Raw genomic sequence first — 14314 nt, forward strand, 5'->3', positions numbered from 1 at the left:
TTTTTCTGGCCTCAGTTCTTGGAGGATCTTGTCATTTTTAAGGTCGCCACTTGTTGACCATCCTTCTTCTTGAGAAGGTGGTGTATTGCATGGATGCAAAATCGGGAATTATCTACTGATATACAAGAAACCATTGTCGATTGTTGTAAAACCCCATTCATGAATGTCCTTTAGGGAAGGAAAATCTGCTATCCTGACCTGCCGTAGCATACATGTGACTCCAGATCCACAGAAATGTGGTTGACTCTTCGGTACCCTATAAAATGCCACTCAGACCAATATTTGAAATATTAAATTAAAACAAAATATTAACAAAATAAAAGTTAAAATTACATTTACAAAATTAAAATTATTCTTACAGTACATTCCCCCCCCCCCCCCCCCCCCCCCCAAAAAAAAAACCTTCTGGAATCTTCTTTTTTCCCACAGTAGCATAGTGGGTAGCACTGTTGCTTCACGGCTCCAGGGTCCCAGGTTCGATTCCGACTTGAGTGGCAACCTTCAGAGATCTGTGGACATGAACCCCAAGATCTCTCTGTTCCTCCACATTCCTCAGAACCCTGCCGTTGACCCTGTAATCCGCATTCAAATTTTTTCTACCAAAATGAATCACCTCACACTTATCCGAGTTAAACTCCATCTGCCATTTTTCGGCCCAGCTCTGCATCCTATCAATGTCTCTTTGCAACCTACAACAGCCCTCCACCTCATCTACTGCTCCACCAATCTTGATGTCATCAGCACATTTACTGACCCACCCTTCAGCCCCCTCCTCCAAGTCATTGATAAAAATCACAAATAGCAGAGGACCCAGCACTGATCCCTGTGGTACACCGTTGGTAACTGGTCTCCAGTCTGAAAATTTTCCATCCACTACCACTCTCTGTCTTCTATGTGACAGCCAGTTACTTATCCAATTGGCCAAATTTCCCTCTATCCCACACCACCTTACTTTCTTCATGAGCCGATCATCGGGAACCTTATCAAACGCCTTACTAAAATCCATTTACACAACATCAACTGCTCTACCTTCATCTACACACTTAGTTACCTCCTCAATGAATTCAATCAAATTTGTGAGGCAAGACTTACCCTTCACGATCCGTGTTGACTATCCCGGATTAAGCTGCATCTTTCCAAATGGTCATAAATCCTATCCTTCAGGACCTTTTCCATTAACTTACCGACCATCGAAGTAAGACTAACTGGCCTATAATTACCAGGGTCATTCCTATTCTCTTTCTTGAACAGAGGAACAACATTCACCACTCTCCAGTCCTCTGCCACTATCCCCGTGGACAGTGAGGACCCAAAGATCAAAGCCAAAGGCTCTGCAATCTCATCCCTTGCCTCCCAAAGAATCCTTGGATATATCCCATCTGGCCCAGGGGACTTGTCGACCCTCAGGTTTTTCAAAATTGCTAATACATCCTTCCTCAGAACATCTACCTCCTCCAGGCGACCTGCCTGTATCACACACTCATCCTCAAAAACATGGTCCCTCTCCTTGGTGAACACTGAAGAAAAGTATTCATTCAACGCCTCCTATTTCTTCTGACTCCATGCACAAGTTCCCACTACTGTCCTTGACTGGTCCTAACCTCACCCTATTCATTCTTTTATTTCTCACATAAAAGTAAAAAGCCTTGGGGTTTTCCTTGATCCCACCCGCCAAGGACCTCTCATGCTCCATCCTAACTCTCCTAAGCCCTTTTTTTAGCTCATTCCTTGCTACCTTGTAACCCTCAAGCGACCCAACTGAACCTTGTTTTCTCATCCTTACATACTCTTCCTTTTTCCTCTTGACAAGATATTCAACCTCTTTTGTGAACCATGGTTCCATTCTTTAAAACTGAGGTGCGATGGTGAAGTTAAGGAACCTGGTCGGGTTCTTTGATTTGCTGGATGTCTGATGGACCCTCCATCCTGACTGCAGCGTCTTCATCTTTGTGAGGCCTGGGGCCGGAGTGTCCAGAATTGACTGGCTCTACATTTCCAGGCATACTTGCCCCACTTCCTGACGGCCTCCGTGCAGCAGGTGCCGTGCTCGGACCACCGTCTGGTGTGGGTGAGGCTTGCCCTGTCTCGTGCTCAGTCGCGGTCCTCGTACTGGCACTTTTTAACAAATAAATTTAGAGTACCCAATTCATTTTGTCCAATTAAGGGGCAATTTAGCGTGGCCAATCCATCTACCCTACACATCTTTGGGGTGTGGGGGTTCAACCCACGGAAACACAGAGAGAATGTGCAAACTTCACACAGTGACCCAGAGCCGGGATCGAACCTGGGACCTCGGCGCAATGAGGCAGCAGTACTAACCACTGCGCCACAGTGCTGCCCTGTACTGGCACTTTAACAACGTGCTGCCGGAGGACGAGCGGTTCCTGGGCTTGTTTTGTCACTTCTGGATCGGCTGGAGAAGGAAGCGGGGAGGCTTCCCCTCCTTCAGGCTATAGTTGAATCTGGACAAGATTCATGTGCGTACCTTCTGTCAGGTGTATGCAAGGGGTTGACAAAGAGGCAGAAATCCAGGGTCGAGGAACTGTAGGAGGTGCTCGATCTGGAGTCATGCCTCGGTCAGCTCGATGAGGATCCGGCCCTGCGGCTGGTGTACAGAAAGAAAGGCGGGCTGCTGGACCTGCAACTTGTCAGGTCCTGTGGCGCGTACATGATGTCGCGGATCCAGATCCTCACGGACATAGACCACGGTTCCCCCTTCTTCAACTTGCTGGAAAAAAGGCATGGGGTCCATCAGCAGCTCCTTACGCTGCCTGCTGATGACAGGTCTCTCATCCGCAGGAGGTCAGGGCCCAAATCCAAAGCTTCAATAGCACCCTTTTCTCCCCGGATCAGTTCAGGGAGGATGCTTGCAGAGTTTTGTGGGAGGATTTCCCACAGGTCGGCCCGGAGGCTTGATGTCCCTATAAGCCTGGAGGAGCTGACCAACGTCCTCGACATCCTGTCCAGGTGCAAAACCCCAGGGTTGGACAGGCTGACCGGGGAGTTCAGGGCATCCTGGGATGTCCTTGGGAGCCACTACGCGAGGGTCCTGGGAGAAAGTATCGCAACCAAGGAGATGCCCGTTTCGTGACGCCTAGGGGCTTGTCACAGTAACTTCATTGAAGCCTACTTGTGACAATAAGTGATTATTATTATCAAATGCCTTCTGGCAATAAGAACATAAGAACTAGGAGCAGGAGTAGGCCATCTGGTCCCTCGAGCCTACTCAGCCATTCAATGAGCTGATCTTTTGTGGAATCAGCTACACTTTCCGGCCCGAACACCATAACCCTTAATCCCTTTATTCTTCAAAAAACTATCTATCTTTATCTTAAAAACATAATGAAGGGGCCTCAACTGCTTCACTGGGCAAGGAATTCCATAGATTCACAACCCTTTGGGTGAAGAAGTTCCTCCTGAACTCAGTCCTAAATCTACTTCCCCTTATTTTGAGGCTATGCCCCCTAGTTCTGCTTTCACCTACCAGTGGAAACAACCTGCCCGCACCTATCCTATCTATTCCCTTCATAATTTTATATGTTTCTATAAGATCCCCCCGCATCCTTCTAAATTCCAATGAGTACAGTCCCAGTCTACTCAACCTCTCCTCGTAATCCAACCCCTTCAGCTCTGGGATTAACCTAGTGAATCTCCTCTGCACACCCTCCAGCACCAGTACGGCCTTTCTCAGGTAAGGAGACCAAAACTGAACACAATACTCCAGGTGTGGCCTCACTAATACCTTATACTATTGCAGCATAACATCCCTAGTCTTAAACTCCATCTCTCTAGCAATGAAGGACAAAACTCCATTTGCCGCCTTAATTACCTGTTGCACCCGTAAACCAACTTTATGCGACTTATGCACTAGCACATCCAGGTCTCTCTGCACAGCAGCATGTTTTAATATTTTATCATTTAAATAATAATCCCTTTTGCTGTTATTCCTACCAAAATTGATAACCTGGTAGGCAGGGGGAGGTCAGTAATTGATATAGATGTGCCTGTGTCCACCAGCATTTCACATTGTCAGCCCCCCACCAGTGCAGACACATAAATCCTCCCCTCTTTTTTGCTCTTAATTATGGGGGCCGCAGACTATCTTTTCCTCGGTCACCTGTTTGTGTTGCAGTAACTGCAACGGGGTCCTCCATTCCCAGATCTGTTTCCTTTCTTTGGTTTTCGACAGTTCTTCACAAAATGTCCCTGTCTGCCATAGTTGTAACATTTTAAATTTGGCTGTGTCGCACCTCCGCTACCATAAGCACTAATGTTTTCTTGTTTAATTTTTATTTGGCGTTTCTCTTCTCCATATTCCTCAACCTTCTTCACAGACCTGGAACAATCATTCCCCATGTTCAGAGAATCCCTCTCCCTTTTGTTGAATCTTATTCCAATTGGTTGGGGCGTTACGCAGGGCGGTTTGTACTGCTGTTTTAAATGGGGCGACGTTCGCTTGTTGAGCATCTACTTCGGTAAGGATGGGTAATGCCTGCGCCCAGACGCCAGTTTGAAAGCCATTTGTTTTGCCTGGACAGTTAACCAGTCTCCATTTATCCTGCGGGCATGCGGCTCTAATTGGTAAATGTCCTGCAAATACGGTGTCTAATTCCGCCCAAAATTTGGCATTAGCACTTCGTGGTTGTAATTTGCCCAAGGAGTCCAATATTTGCTGTCTTTCCCCGTGGATGAAGGGGGTTTAAAAGTTGTCCTCAGTTGTGGGGCCTTTCCTGTCCTGGTTACCGGGGCCATATTACATTCTTCCGTATCCCCCCGAGGTAGGGAAGGGGCTGTTACCTCGTGTTGTCTCATAAGGTGGAAGGAGACCCCAATGATTCTCCTCTAACAGCTGATTCTTTTTTCTGATTCCCTTATCCTAGATTCTAATTTCCTTACTTTGTCTTTGCCCTCAGCCCATTTTTTGGTAGAGGTTGATACTTGTTCAATTAGTCCGTCCAATTGGACGGACTAATTCTCCTGCTTTCTTTTTATCTTTCTTTTCCCCATATATCCATTTCCTTTGTTCCAATGTCTGAAAGACATTCCAACCATCTTTCTGCATCTTCCTAATTAATGAGTGTCTGTCGGCCACATACTTATTTATCAGTGACCCCGTCGGTCCCTGTTTCACTTTCTCTCCTGCCATTTCGGTAACAATTTTTATACTCACGATTATCCCCGAGTCTCTAGATCGTGTTTATCCACCCGAGAGCTCTCCTCAACCACCGGTATTTAGAACGCCTTTCACCAACCCCCCCCCCAACTTCTTTTTCTCTCAGGTGTCGTCATCATCTGAGTCCGACAAACTCTGGAATGATCAGTTCCCTCTTGTCGTATACACACGTTGAGATGAAAGTATACTTACAATCCATATCTTGTTCCAACCTTTCACCGCGCACACACACACTTACTCACAGCTGCCTGAGTCTCCCCTCACAAGTGTTCTTTCTCCAGTCCCAACACCCACTTCAGGGTCCTGACCTTCTCGTGAGAGGATTTCCTCTCTTAACAACCGGTCTAAGGCTGCGTGTTAGGGACGAGCACAGACTGGCAACACTGGACAAAAGGACAGGAAATGAGACACCTCCAAATAAGGGGCAAGGTTTAGAGATGTACGAGGTAAATTTTTTACACAGAAGATAGAGGGTGCCTGGAACTCGCTGCCGGAGGAGGTGGTGGAAGCAGGGACAATAGTGATGTTTAACGGGTATCTTGACAAATACATGAATAGGATGGCAATAGAGGGATACAGACCCGGAAGTGTCGCCGATTTTCTTTTAAAAGTATTTTTATGAAGGGTTTGCAGAATTTTTCATAATAAAACCGTAGTAACAATAATAACAAAGCAAACTAGAGTGAACATTAACATAGTGCAAAATAACAATTAAATAGACATTATCCACCCGACTCAGTCTTCCCACACCATCCCAATGAAACACTCACCCCACCCGCTACGGATTGCTGCTGCTGCTGACATTTTAATTTGCCCCGAGAAAGTCGATGAACGGCTGCCACCTCCGAGAGAACCCTAGCGTAGACCCTCTTAAGACAAACTTTATTTTCTCGAGGCTGAGAAACCCAGCCATGTTGAAGTTAAAAACTCACCATTATTCTTAGAATTCCCCCTATACCAAAAAGGGCCGACATTCTAAATGGTGAACAGGGATTCTCACTCCCTGACTCCGATGCAGGCTTCGGTGGGTGCTATTCAGTTCAAACTATATTTTCAAGTTATCCCCTGGTATAACCCATAACTTCACCGAAGATTTTATCTACTTACCACTTAGTAGCATCGATGTACCGGGTCCTGCATTGCTAAGTAAAGTAGACTTAAGGAATAACCACTATTTCAGGTTAAATTAAGTTATTTTATTATTATATTTTTTCTTTTAAAAGTTGAAAACACTTTCTTTACAGAAAGGTAAAAAGATCTTGCTTCTGGATCCTGCTGGTTGGTTGAAGGGACCTTCAGGCCCACCTTGACAATCAATCTTCTTTAAAGTCTGGTCTTCTTGAGATGTATTTGCTGGTTAGCTCCGTTGCTGTGTCTTGTCGATCCCATGTACTGAGCTATAAGAGCTGGCTCTGCTGGCTATCTCTCAGCTGACTCTGACTCTTGTTTAAATTCTAGTCTTGCTTAGATGTATAGCTGTTTAGGTTCGGCTGCTTGTCTCATCTTTCCCATGACCGAGCTGTGAAAGCTGAATATGCTTCTCTCCTCTCTCTGAGTTCTCTGAGTTCTGCTTCTCCTTCTGCTTCTGCTCCCTGGGTTTATATTCTCTTTCTAGTAGTTATTCAGTTTTTATGACCTTATTGTCAATTAACTTATTTCACTTTGATTGTTAAAAAGTATCTTTGATCTAAACATTCTAATCCAACTAAGTATTCATTTTGGGCATGGCCGCACCTCTCGGATCTGATTACATTGTCCTTTGTGATGTTCAAAGTTCCTTTGTGATATTCAAAATGCTTTGGTTTCAAGAGGTGTTATTTTTAATTCTTTTGATTTCAATAGTTTGATTTTCCAATTGTCCCCAGCTCATAACTTTGCCTTTGATTTTGACTTTAAATTATGTTTCTCGTAGACAGGTTGTCTCCAATTTGCCAGAATACTCTAAGCTCTGGACATGCCCAAAACATGTGAACATGGTTTGCAGGACTGTCCTTGCACCTCATACAACTGTCTTCTACCCCAAAAAACTTGCTCATTCTCGCTGCCGTCATGTGTGCCCGGTGGACCACCTTAAATTGAAATAGACTGAGCCTGGCGCATGATGAGGAGGAATTAACTCTGCCCACAGACCCGTTTCCAACTCCTCACCTAGCTCCTCCTCCCACTTGCGCTTGAGCTCCTCCACCGGGGTTTCCTCCACCTCCTGTAGTTCCTGGTAGATATCCGACCCCCTCCCCTCCCCCACCCAGGTGCCGGAGACCACCCTGTCCTGTATCCTCAGTGGCGGCAGCGCCGGAAAGGCCAGTACCTGTTTTTTCAGGAAGGCTCGTACTTGCAGATATTTAAAGGCGTTTCCTGGCGGCAGATTAAATTTGTCCTCTAGCGCCTTCAAACTGGGAAAGCTTCCGTCTATGAACAGATCTGCCATCCTTCTGATGCCTGCCCTCTGCCAGCTCTGGAACCCACCATCCATCCTACCCGGGTGAAACCTGTGGTTGTTGCATATCGGGGTCCAGACTGACGCTTCCTCCACCTTCTTGTACCTCCTCCACTGTCCCCAGGTCCGCAGTGTCGCCACCATAATCGGACTTGTGGAGTAATGGGTCAGCAAGAACGTCAAAGGAGCCGTTATCAAAGCTCCCAGACTAGAACCTTAACATGACGCCGCCTCCAGCTGCTCCCACGCCGCCCCCCACCCCCATCGCCCACTTCCTAATCATAGTGATATTGGCCCCCCATTAGTAGTTGCGAAAGTTCGGCAGCGCCAACCCACCCACCGCCCCCGACTGCGCTCCAACAGCGATCCCCTTACTCGCGGGGTCTTATTCGCCCACACAAAGCCTGTAATGATTCTACTCACCCGCTTAAAAAAAGGCCTTAGGGATGAAGATGGGGAGGCACTGAAAAACAACCAAAACTCTGGGGAGGACAGTCATTTTCACGGTCTGCACCCTCCCTGCCAGTGACAGCAGGAGCATGTCCCACCTTTTAAAGTCCTAAGTGTAGACGATTTTAGTTTAGACGGGCAGCATGGTCGGCGCTGGCTTGGAGGGCCGAAGGGCCTGCTCCTGTGCTGTACTTTCCTTTGTTCTTTGCAGTGTCGGTTTGGGAATTCTCGGATTCTTACCACTCCTCCCACACAAATGTAATGATTAGACTGTCTACTTTTTGGAAAAAGGCCTTGGGGATGAAGATCGGTATGGATCTAAACATAAAGACGAACCTCGGCAGTACATTCATCTTGATCGTCTGCACTCTCCCCGCCAGGGAGAGTGGGAGTGAGCCCCACCTTTTTAGGTCCTTTTTGTGGATCTGTCTTTGGCTATCTGGATCCCCAGGTAACGGAGTCTGTTCTGGGCCGTTTTAAACAGGATCCCCTCCAGCTCTGCCCCTCTTTTTGGATTCACTAGGAATGCCTCATTTTTGCCCAGATTCGGTTTGTAGCCCAAAAAGGTTCCAAACTCCTTCAGGATTTGCAGTATTGCTTTCAGTCCATCCTGTGGCTGTGAGACATAGAGGAGCAGGTCACCTGCATAGAGTGAGACTCTGTGCACTCTGTCTCCTCTCCAGATGCCCTTCCAGCTTTTTGTATCCCGCAGGGCTATCGCCAGGGGTTCGATCGCTAGCACGAACAAGAGTGGGGACTGGGAGCAGCCCTGCCTTGTTCCTCTCTGTAGCTGAAAATATTCAGAGCTGGTGGTGTTAGTTCGGACACTCGCTTTGGGAGCATTGTACAGGAGTCTCACCCAGGCGTGAACCCCGCTCCTAACCCAAATCGTTCCAGTACCTCGAGGAGGTACTCCTTTCAACTCTTGTCGAAGGCCTTTTCTGCGTCCTGGGAGATTATCATCTCTGGTGTTCTCTCCCCGGGGTTGTGAGGGTGGGGGGGTCATTATTATGTTCGGCAGCCGCCTGATGTTCGCTGTGAGCTGCCTACCCTTGACAAAGCCTGTTTGGTTCTCTGCGACCATCTCCAGTTCGCAGCCATCCAGCCTTTTGGCCAGGACCTTTGCGAGTATTTCCCACATTCAACAGTGAAATGGATCTATATGATCCACATTCCGTCGGGTCTTTATCTTTTTTGGATATCAGTGAAATTGTGGCCTGGGCTAGGGTGGGGGGCAGAGTGCCCCTTGCCAGTGAGTCGTAACTGTCCCCCTGGGTCCATAACTGTCTTGGTTTCTCTAAACCTCGTCCTCTTGTTAATTAGTATTGCTACTCCCCTTGCCCTCGTCCTGTAACATTAGCCAACCCTTCAGTACCAGCAGTCGGTCCTTCTCCTTCAGGTGCATCTCTGGTAAGTAGATTATGTCTGCTTTTAGACTTCTTAAGTGGGCAAATACTCTGGATCTTTTCACTGGGCTGTTAAATCCCCTTGCTTTCCAGGTAACAATCCTGATGGGGGGTTTCTGCTCTTCCCCCACCCCCGTCCTGCGGGATCACCCATACTTACCTGGTGGATGTGCCCCTGCCCTCCGGGGTTTCCGTTTGTTAGGGGGCCGTCCAAAATCGCCGCAGTCGCCGCTCTCACCATGAGGTCGGGCCCCAGTGCTCCAGGGTTTCCCTTTGTCCAGGAGGCACCCAATATGGCCGCCAACTATGTCTACACCACGTGGATGCGCCCCTGCACTCCGGGGTCTCCCTTCGCCCTGGTGCCCTCCCGAGTGACTGTTTGAGGCACCATCTTGGTTCCGCGCCCTGTTCCATGCCTGCCGAGGCCCACGTCTGCGCTGTTTCTCTACCTGAACCTTCCCTTTGCTTCTATTTTGTCCTGCGTTCCCCCCAACCTCTCTTCTCTCCCCCCCCCCCCCCCTCTCTCCTCCCCCCCTCCCCCCCCCCCCGTGTTCTTTCCTCCCTTCTGTCCCGTCTCGATTCCCTCTTTGTGCCAGGCACTCCCTCGCCCCTGAAGGTGCGCTACAGCCCTCCTTTGTTTCTGTCCTCCCGTGTTGGCTCTCCTCACTGGTACGGTGGCTCCCCTCCCAGTACTTGTCTAGCTCTGGCACCGTACTGCTTACCCTCCTCCTTCTACCCCTTATTTCGCCTTCCTCTCTGCTTCTCTCACTCTCGCTCCCCTTGCTCTGCTCCCTCTCATCTCATTGAGGGAAGAGACGGCCTGAAAACAAGGCAGCACAGTCCCACGGGGAAAAAAAACATGCATAACGTTCATGGTATTATTCTCTCTGTTTGCGGTCTGCCCTCTGCTCCTATCCTTTTTTCCGCCCCTGCAGCTTTCATCGCTGTTGCAATTGTTCCTTCCCCAATTTGTTTGATTTAACAAACTCATCAGCCTCCGCTGGGGTGTTAAAGTATAGTGCCTTGACCTTAAATGGTACCCAGAGTCTGGCCAGGAGTAACATCCCAAATCATACCCCACTTTGGCAGGTCTGCCCCAATGTCCTGGTACACCCTTATCTTATTCCCTTCCCACATGCATGCGTTCGTTTGACTGGCCCAACTTCAGATTTTGTCCCGGTCTTGGAACCGGTGCAGCTTCGCAATAATCGCTCTGGGCTGCTCCCCGGCGTTGGGCCTGGGCTGAAGCGTCCTGTGTGCCCTGTCCATTTCTGGGGGTTTGGAAAGCCTTCCTTCCCTACTAACTTTCCCAATATCTGGGTGATGTAGCTTGTTGGGTCTCTACCCTTTATCCCCTCTGACAGGCCCACTATTCTGACGTTCTGCCGTCTGGATCTGTTTTCCTAATCCTCCACTTTGCTTCTTAGGTTCCCCTGGGCCATCACTAACTTCCTCACCTCGGTTTCCAGAGCTATGATCCTGTCGCTCTGGTCCAAGGCAGCTTTCTCAACTCCAGGGTTGTTTTCTCCTGCGCCTCCACCTTCCTTCCCAAGCCTTCTGTGGTTCGCTGCATTGTGTTTGCCGCCTCCGACATCACCGCCTTCATCATTGTGTGGATCTCCATCCTGAGCGCCTCCTTCTTGGCGTTCAACTCCCTTCTCAGCACGCTTCTACATTTGGGGGGGGGGGGGGGGGGGGGGGGGTAGGTAATCGCTGCGTCCTGTTCCTGCTCCGCTGTTCGGTTTGCCAGCTTTTCCCGCTCCTGGTTCGCCTGAACCTCCGCCTCGCCTCGTTTAGCCGCCTGTCTGTGCGCCCGCAGCTCCTGCCCATTTCCTTCGCTGCTGCTCCTAATATTTCGCCAGCCCCTCTGTTTGTTATTGCCATGCATATTCCTTTTATGCGTCTTTCGCCTTTGATTGGGTTTTGGTGGGCTTTTTGAGCCAAAATTCTCGATAAATTGCCTCTGTTGGGTTTGTTTGGGAGGAGAGAGCCACCTGATGTGCATCCGCTCAGCACATCACCGTCACTGGAAGTCCTCGCAGAACCACCTCCTTTGTTCTGCCTAAGTCGTTAGTACCTACATGACGACAACAACTGGTCTTCCACCTCCCTCGGCAACTTCCTGTCCTGTCTAAGTAGATGGCCCAAACCCTGGCAGACAACAGTGTCAATGCCTCTGGTATACTGTCCCCTACTTTCACTATTGACTCTGTCTATTCAGAACCCTGGATATCTGTTATCCCTTCTCAGTTCCCAAATAACAGAGGTCAAGACTGTGCTTTTTGGCAAAGTCCACTTGTATTGTTGTATTGTATCCAGCTATTGTTACGCTCAAGTAATGCTTAATATGATTATAGTTTAATTATTCTTAATGAGTTCTCATTTAACCCTTTAACCTCTATCATCTCCCCTTACTCTCATGGTTATAGCTGACTGGAAAAGTCAATTTCTATCAACTACATTCCTTATTTCTCCCTTTGCTTGAATGGCTTCCTGTACCATGGTGCCATAGCCAGTTAACCCACCCACCCTTCAGCCCCACTCATCCAAAAAAGCTGAAAAAAACTCAAACATATTCAAAACTTGTAAAAGCTCAGTCTCCTTCCCTTTGGGTCCCCTCAGTTGCAGTATCAGCCTCCTGTCCCTTACTGCTGATCAAATCAGAAGATCCTATTTCAAAGGATGTGACCACTTCCTGGAATAAGTGTCCAGGTAACAATGCCCTTCACTGATATGCTGCAGTGTCTGCAACTCTGCCTCCAGATCAATAACTCTGAGCCGAAGTTCCTGCAGCCACCTCACACTAGATGTATTTGCCCTGGGTCACACCGATCTCCAGAAGGTCCCACATCCTGCCATCGCAGCACATCACCTGCCCTGCCATCTCCAATGTGTTATTTTAATTAATAATGGCTAATTGATTAATCATTAATATAGCCTCCACTTCCCAATAGATTTGGGCAATGCCAGTAAACTTTACATACAATACTTAGAATAAGCTAAAATGTACAGCTTCTAATAATTCCAATGACTGATTTACCTGCTCCTTCTGCTGCACCAAATTGGAAATCATATGCTGAAGGCTGAAAAAGATAAGAAGGATAAAACGTTTCCTCCTCGCCCTTCGCTGAACTTCCCATTCAACATACTTTACTTCTTACCTAAAGCATCTCTTTCCCCCTCTGCACTGAATTTGCACTTTGAACCAAATATACTCACTCAGTCTGTCTTACTTCGGGAAAGCCTCCACTCATAACCAAGTCCCTTTCTTATATGAGCTGTGTTGAGTCACTCTCTAACTTAGCTTCCTGCTACCATAATAAACACCTATTCAGACAAGGGCCTTTAGGTGATTGCTGTTAACTATCAGCGCCAAAAGGGCAGCACGGTGGCGCAAGTGATTTGCATGGTTGCCTCACGGCGCCGAGGTTCCAGGTTTGATCCCGGCTCTGGGTCACTATCCGTGTGGAGTTTGCACATTCTCCCCGTGTTAGCATGGGTTTCGCCCCTGCAACACAAAAGATGTGCAGGGTAAGTGGATTGGCCACGCTAAATTGCACCTTAATTGGAAAAAATGATTTGGATACTCCAAAGTTATATTTTTAAAAAACAACCATCAGCGCCAGGGACCTGGGTTCAATTCCCGGCTTGGGTCACTGTCTGTGCAGAGTCTGCATGTTCTCCCCATGTCTGTGTGGTTTTCCTCCAGATGCTCCGGTTTCCACCCACAAGTCCCGAAAGACGTGCTTGTTAGGTGAATCGGACATTCTGAATTCTCCTTTGGTATACCTGAATAGGCGCTGGAGAGTGGCGACTCGGGGATTTTCACAGTAACCTCATTGCAGTGTTAATGTGAGCCTACAGCGCAGGCTGGGAGGGCCGAAGGGCCTGTTCCTGTGCTGTAATTTTCTTTGTTCTTTGTTCTACTTGTGACACTAATAAAGATTATTATTATTATCAGGTAGCTGCCTGTATAACTGGGCAATTTAGCTCACTTAAACGCTGTTAGTTCCAGGTTAGAATCTGACTCTTGCTCTAAAATTGAACTTGAGAAAGATTCCCCATTTAAACCAAATTCCCACTTATACTCACTTGGTGTCTGTCTCTCTCCGGCGATGTCTCCCCTCACTGACCGTGCATCCTTACTGTACTGTAGCTGTACTGGAACAGCATAGTTAGGGGAAGTGACCAGTTTGGATCATAACAGGATATTATAAGGACTTATTACCTTTGTGTATCCAGTGCACCTGCTATTCCTTGATATCAGGAGGAATATTTTAAATTGGTTGAAGACTGCATTCTACAATACACCTCAGGCGGTGATCAAGATTAATTATCCACTTGACACCTTGCTGAATTTGAGGATGATTGTTAAATGAAGGATATGTTGAGTCATCAAGTTACAGATTATGGTGGGATACATTTCTATTGCTGCTGATGTCCACCACGCTTCTTAGATGTCCAGTTTTCAGCTGTTAGATCTGTTCTGAATCTGTCCCATTTAGCAAGGTGGCAGTGCAGCAAAAACACAGGACAGTAAGCAACCAGATGGGCTTTTATAACATTTTTATTCAAATTTATCAATTAATTGCATTTAAATTCTAACAACTATCATGATGGTATTTGACCACATGTCTCCAGACCAGTCAGCAAGGCCTCTGGATTACTAGACCAGTAAAGTTACCATATGCTCTGTCCCCTGGCACTCCTTTGCATCCCAATCACAGTTGTCCATCAGGTCAATATCCACTATTTATAATAATGTATATATTTTTATAAATTTAAAGTACCCAATTCTTTTTTTTCCAATTAAGGGGTAATTTAGTGTGGCCAATTCACCTACCCTGC

General features: G+C 47.5%; 1 protein-coding gene across 3 annotated transcripts in view; it reads left to right on the plus strand.

The window, feature by feature from the left end:
* LOC119965946 (probable thiopurine S-methyltransferase) overlaps positions 1 to 14314 on the plus strand; it is a 106303-nt gene that overhangs the window by 67407 nt on the left and 24582 nt on the right. The gene's annotated exons all lie outside the window — the stretch shown is intronic.

Source organism: Scyliorhinus canicula, chromosome 5 (genome assembly GCF_902713615.1).
Source record: "Scyliorhinus canicula chromosome 5, sScyCan1.1, whole genome shotgun sequence".
Lineage (NCBI taxonomy): Eukaryota > Metazoa > Chordata > Chondrichthyes > Carcharhiniformes > Scyliorhinidae > Scyliorhinus > Scyliorhinus canicula.